Below are 6787 nucleotides of genomic sequence, written 5' to 3'. Positions count from 1 at the left end.
CTCAGGTTGAATATGCTTCATGTTGAGCGCATTCGAGTTAAGCTCCGCGGCAACCTGGAAGTAACGGAGCACGTTACATCCAAGTTTCGCTGCTCGTGCATGCGCAGATGCTCAAAATGACGTAACGCGCATGCGCAGCAGCGACAAAAAGCGACGTGCGATCACTAGTTACGTTTGCTTCTGGATGCGAACGGGGCTCCGGAATGGATCCCGTTCGCATCCCGAGGTACCACTGTACAGGGGAACCTGACTTAAAGGTGACAGCACCCATCTGCTGTAACTGTAAGGACAGATTTAAATCAGGCCTAAGAAAGGGCAGTTTAATTTCAAAAAGCAACTACACCTCAACAATATATGAGGTCTGCTTTGTGCAGTGTGGGTCACTGTCTGCTGCCTAAATTCCCTGATCAGCATTTGGACAAATCACTATGAATCCCTCATCCCCCTTTTTGCACTAACAGTTGCATTTTCTGGCTAGAAGCGTGCAGTACAATATAGCAACATTACAGTTTTGCTAGCAAAACAGATTTGTAGATGAAGGTCTATGGAGCCTATGGAGTTAAATGTATATACTGTATACAAATGGGGTTTGGGCCTACTTACCACTTAATCTGATGTTCAGTTGAGTACATCCATGATCACTGATTTTAGTGGGCATAAATACAGTATGCCTGTGTGCATAGGATTCAACCCTGGAGGTTTTAATAGACCAACAGCTGCACATGGCCTTGTGCTCAGGCTCTCTATACCTTCTTAATCCCAGCTGTAGCTCCACTCTCAAGCTCCATCTGCCGACATTCAAACATGGAGAGAGATCAACACTTATCCATACTAGAACAAAAAAATTCCTTCCAGTAGCACCTTAAAGACCAACTAAGTTAGTTCTTGGTATGAGCTTTCGTGTGCATGCACACTTCTTCAGATACACATGCACACGAAAGCTCATACCAAGAACTAACTTAGTTGGTCTTTAAGGTGCTACTGGAAGGAATTTTTTTGTTTTGACTATGGCAGACCAACACGGCTACCTATCTGTAACTTATCCATACTAGGTTTGCCAACTACTGTGCTATGCAGGTGGGGAGGAATAGTTCAGGACAACCTATGCATTTGTGTTCTATCCCCTTCCCCCAGATCTGCCTTTTACCATAATGTAGGGCTGTTGAGAGGCATTCTTGCAAGTTTTAGCCCACACCTATCCCTGTTTTCTCCAAAAGAAGTTAAAGTGATCTCAATTAGATTTCCTTCCAGGTAAGTAAGCTAAGGAAATCTATTCACCATCATCCATCATCCCTTATGTCCCTGATGGGTTAACACACTTATTGCATCTCAGCTGTCAAACCTGTCAGAGCCAATGCTTTGGCTCCCAGCTGCTGGCTGGTTGGAATGGCAATGAAGTCAGTATCCTGGTCCCACCAGCAGAGAGCAGGAGTCATCCTTATCTGAGCTGCTGTACTTGTGCTGATGAATCTGGGCTGGGAGTGACTTGGTTAGGGGGCAGAACAGTGGAAGGGCTCCCAGAAGTTCCCAGTTGGCTCAGATTAAGACCGACCTAGCATAAGACATGTGCCAACCGATATCCATCCACATATACAGAAACCTTTGTGTATGCATACATGTGTATTGGCACGTGCATTACAAATGCAACTATGCAGCAGAGAAAAGTAAGCCTTTCCTCTGGGTACCCCAGCAGATTATTTTTGCTGCACACCCACACAGTTCCACACATGCACGCCCAAAGGAAACAGCATGAAAATAAGCCTCCCATATGCACAAACCCTTTCTCTCACCGAGACATTTGCATCCTCCCAGGGTGTGCTCCTATTATATTAATGGTAGAAATAATCGCGCTTATCTCTAGAGTAACCTTGAGATTCCTGTGTAGTGTTTGTCATAGTAATGATCATAATTGTTATGTTATTTATATAGCCCCCCACCTATGCCTATTGGTGCCTGGGGAGCTTAATATCAAAATTCAACAATAAAATACAACAAGGCCACACTAGAAATCTATATTTTTATATATAAAAACGTTTCTGGGTTTTTTTTAATAAAGAGAGAGCATGTGACGAGACATATGGTTCAAATCCCTCACATCCCTGCAAAGCTGCTTGTGGCTAAAAGCCCGTCAAGAGAGAGAAACCACAGGCTTGTAATGTCTGCAGGTAAGTGGTTAGATAGCAGATGGTCTACACCAATTAATATCTGACCACAAACGAGAGGGTAGCATGTTAGGAAGCTCCTAGGCATTCGCGCATCCCCCCACATGCCCAGTACGGCTACATAAAGCACTCCCGCCCCAGCACACTTGAACAACAGAATATTAAAGCACACATCTTGAAGGCTGAAGCTGCAATCCAGCACAGAGCTGAGTGTTCTCAAGGTGTACCTAAACTGTGACCCGCGTGACTCTGCTTTCCTCCAGCAAGTGGGATCTCGGCTACCACTAAGAGAAGTAACGGGGGTTCCTGCTTGTGTGTGCTAGATGCTGTGTGGTGCAAGTCAGACTTCCTTAGCAACATCCACTATAGTGCTGGAGACTAGAGAAAGGGGAAGAAAGAGTGGGAGAGGGTAAGGAAGGAACTAATGGAAGGGAGGCTGAGGAAGTAACAGCATAAAGAATGTGACAAAGAGCTGGAGAGGAATGTGCATGGGGGAGGACTCTCTCTGCAAAAACATGGCATCAGACTAAAAGTAGAACAGAAGCTATGTTCCTTGGAATTCACAGCTCTCTGGCAGCAAGCAACAGAAAACCCCTAATTCTCAGAGTATTAAGTAAACAAGGAAAATAACAAAGAAAGTCCTTGGAAGGAATCCATCCCAATATGATGGATTAATAGAGGTCTTGGAGGAGAGATGTTTTCCCTTCCCAGTTACTGATCCCTACCCCATAATTTAATACGCACATTTAAGATAGGCACTCACCATGGGCATTGCTAACTGACCAATCACTGACCAATCACATCGGTTCTGCCCCCCCTAACAAAATTTCTGGCTACGCCCATGGCACTCAGCAAAGGCACATTAACTGCCGTACAAACCCTCAAATCTACAAGTGGCAGGACATGCAGACAAGGCGTCAAGGAAACATCGAGAAATAGTCACACACAGTGCTTCAGGGTTTCAAGTACTTTGGAACTGCAAGAAAGAGATGTCTGAAGCAATTTGGAAAGAACTGATTGAATTTTCATTCTGCAATGGAATTGAAATATAGCAAAAGGGACTGTGAAGTGAAAGATGAAACCCAAAGCCCAGCTCTTCCCAGACTACAGTCCAACTTGTCCTTGCTCAGAAGCACAGCGTTCCCACACCTTGGCAGAGGCCCCTTTATGTGGTATAATTAGCCACAGCCTTGCAACACAATCAGATTGTTGGTTTCACTAATAGCCTGGAATTATGTCAATTTGGAGCCATTTCGGAAAGATCCGTGAGAGCAGGGGAAATGTTAATAAGGAGCCTGCACTGTTGCTAATGGACTACAGGGGGGAGGGCTGTGTGATGGCCCATCTACATCTGGGACTTGATAACATGCAAGGTTCTTGGTGGTGAAAACTAGAGGCACAGGCCCACCAGGTGACCAATCTCCCAATATGTTAATGAAGATTTCTGAATAAACAGAATCCTTGTATGGTGGTACCTTGGTTCTCAAACTTAATCCATTCCGGAAGTCTGTTCCAAAACCAAAGCATTCCAAAACCAAGGCGCGCTTTCCCATAGAAAGTAATGCAAAATGGATTAATCCATTCCAGACTTTTAAAAGCAACCCCTAAAACAGCAGTTTAACATTAATTTTACTAACGAGACCATTGAGCCATAAAATGAAAGCAATAAACAACGTACTGCAGTCACACAATCAGTAGCTGAACTGGGTTCCACACAGTCAAAAAAACAAAACAAAGAAGCCGCAAAAACACAAAATAAATAGCAAAAATAGTCCTCAGCATAACACTCAAAACGGAGCACATTCGGCTTCCAAAAAAAGTTCGCAAACCGGAACATTTACTTCCGGGTTTGCAGTGTTTGGGTTCCAAGTTGTTTGAGTACCAAGGCGTTTGAGAACCACGGTACCACTGTATGAATCTTTCCCAGCAGAAGCACCACCTAGGAGAGGGGTGACCAACAAGGTGTTATCTGGATGTCCCATCATCCCTCATCATTGGTCATACTGCCTGGGACAGATGGGACCTGGAGTCCAACAGGCTCTAGAGTGCCCTGCATTAGCTACCCTATCTTAGAAAACAAGGTTCACTTGAAAGTCGCCCTAGCCCAGGGTGGACTTCATTTGGCCTCAATGAGAGAAACGCTTTTAGCCAACCTTCAAGAAACAGAGGAGAGCAGCTGTGGATTGTATCCTGCCGACTTGGTTCCAAACCCTTTCACCAAGCAGCTAGAACCAGTTCACCACCAGAACATGAAGATTCCCCGTAGCAATTGCTGCATGAAGATAAACAGTTCCTCTCGGGGTGCTCAGTGCTCTGAACAAACAGAAATGACCACTGATCTAGTTGGTTGTAAAAAGGCACCAGAACCCAGCACCAGCCTCTCAGTTGCTGTTCCGATGCCATCTAATCTCCTGCGATTCCATCTTCGGGCTGCCAGTTCCAGCTCATTGATGCCCTTGCCTTCTGCAGATGAGCCCAGCAGTGTGTCTCCAAGCTACAAGTCCCCACCTACAATCTTCCTGACATCTCAGCCATGGCCTCGCTAGAGTCCTGCGAGATCTGGCAGTGTCGAAGGGAGAAAAATATCCTCAGATAGCCTGTTATTAGGAGAGGGCCATTACACTGCAGCAAGTAGCAGAAATGAATTTAATGAGATGGGGCTGTTGCTACAGCCTCAAAGACAGCTGTGCGGGATCCTACTTTTTAGGCTGCGTCTCCAGGCTAAGGGCACCAGACGACAGCGCTCTGCCACAGCCTCAGCTCCTTGGCTTCTCTCCTTGATGTGCTAAAATCTCAGAAGGGGCACTTGATTCAGGAGGTCTTCAAGTTTCACATTTCAGACTTGGGTGTGCCCCTTTAGATGCTTTGGTGGCAGCTGTGTTTGGCCGGGTTTCTCCTTGACCGTTCTTGCTGATGTAAAAAGTCGAAGCATAAGAAGCTCCTGGGGCAACCGATGAAGAGGCAAAACCCAGTTTCCATGGTCGAACACAAGAGGGAGCTGCTGAGACACTCTGGGAAACGAGACGGGTGGGAGGAAAACATCGCTCCATATCATTTATTTTATTTTATTTTTTAGTGAAAGCCTCCGCTTTGTGGTCTTCTTATTGAGAAATTACCACGTTTCCTGTGGGAAATTGGAAGATGGGCGAAGATTTTCTTTATTTCACACACCAGGGCTGTTTTCCAATAATAAACTTGCAGACTTGGAAGACAATCAACGCTCCCCCCCCCCTTCCTTCCACTTTAATAATTCTTGCTATATTCCTTTAATTTTGATGTTTTAAATGTGTAACTGAATCCCCGCTGAGCGCTCTCTGCACAATATTTAAAATATATATCACTAAGCGCCAAGATGGAGGCTCACATTGCATAATGACGAACAGTCACCCATACTATCAGCACACACCATGGTACATCCAGCAGGGCAGGGCCTTGCCAGGGGCACATCCAGCACATGGGAAAACTCATGGCTTCCTCCAAAGAATACTGGGAAGTGTAGTTTGTTTAGGGTGCTAAAAATTGCACCTCAGTGGGGGCAAACTACAGTTCCCAATATTCTTTGCGGCAGGGGTGTGTGCTTTAAATCTATGGTGTGGATGTGGCCATATGGAACTGCTGCGTGTACGTGACCTATGGGTATGAGGTGCCTTCCCCACCATTCAATTTACGTCAATTGGTTCTCCTTCCTCTGTTCCTGTGCTCTTCTTTGTGCCGTCTGAAACAGGAATAGACAACAGACAAAAGGCATATATGGGGTGTGAGTAAATCTGTGAGTAAATCTGCAGGAACTTCATGGGGTCCAGTCTTCTGTGTGCCTGTCTGTTTACTTATCCTCACAAGGAAATGCCTCAGCCTGCCCTTTGAAGGGGGCAAACCTGCAAGTACAATGGTTCTCCTCATGTCACAAGAAACAGTCTTGTCATGGGGGACTGAGGGCCAAAGTATCCTGTGATACTTTCTCAACAAGGTTTTCAATCAGCCAGTCAAACAAAAACCAAATGACAGAGTCTGCATCCGCACCACACATTTAAAGCCCATTGCTTCACTCAAAGAATCCTGGGAACTGTATTTCGCTCCTCACAGAGCTGCAATTCCCGGCACCCTTCACAAGCTACAGTTGCCAGGATTCTTTGGGGGAAGCCGCATGCTTTAAATATGCTTCAAGTGTGCTTTAAATGTTGGGCGAGGTTGGTTACAGAGTCCCCAGTTCAAATCTGAATCTTATCATGAACTCAGCAGGTGGTCTTCTGCAAAATACTATCTGTCATCCTCATCACTTTCTATAATGCCGGGATAATAATCCCAGCTTACTTTTCAAGGTTGCCCTAAGCCTTACTGAGATAATATATGTGAAGCATTGTCAGCCTTCCAAAATGCTATATAAATGCTAGGTCTTATTGTTAGTAGTAGTCATATATCTTGGGAAGTACCAGATATAGGTAGTACCTTAGGCCTCCTGAAGCCTAGAATGACCCTCCAGACATTAAACAGTACGTGTGCTTGGCTCGTGGTCATTGCTCCATACTTTGTTGACAGAAGTAACAGGCTGGGTTTTTGAAAATGGGCCAAGCACCATATGGTGGTGCTGCTGCTTCAATCTGGGCCAGGACCAATATTTTTCTTCC

Source organism: Podarcis muralis, chromosome 2 (assembly GCF_964188315.1).
Source record: "Podarcis muralis chromosome 2, rPodMur119.hap1.1, whole genome shotgun sequence".
Classification (NCBI taxonomy): Eukaryota; Metazoa; Chordata; class Lepidosauria; order Squamata; family Lacertidae; genus Podarcis; species Podarcis muralis.
This window is presented reverse-complemented; position numbering follows the sequence as displayed.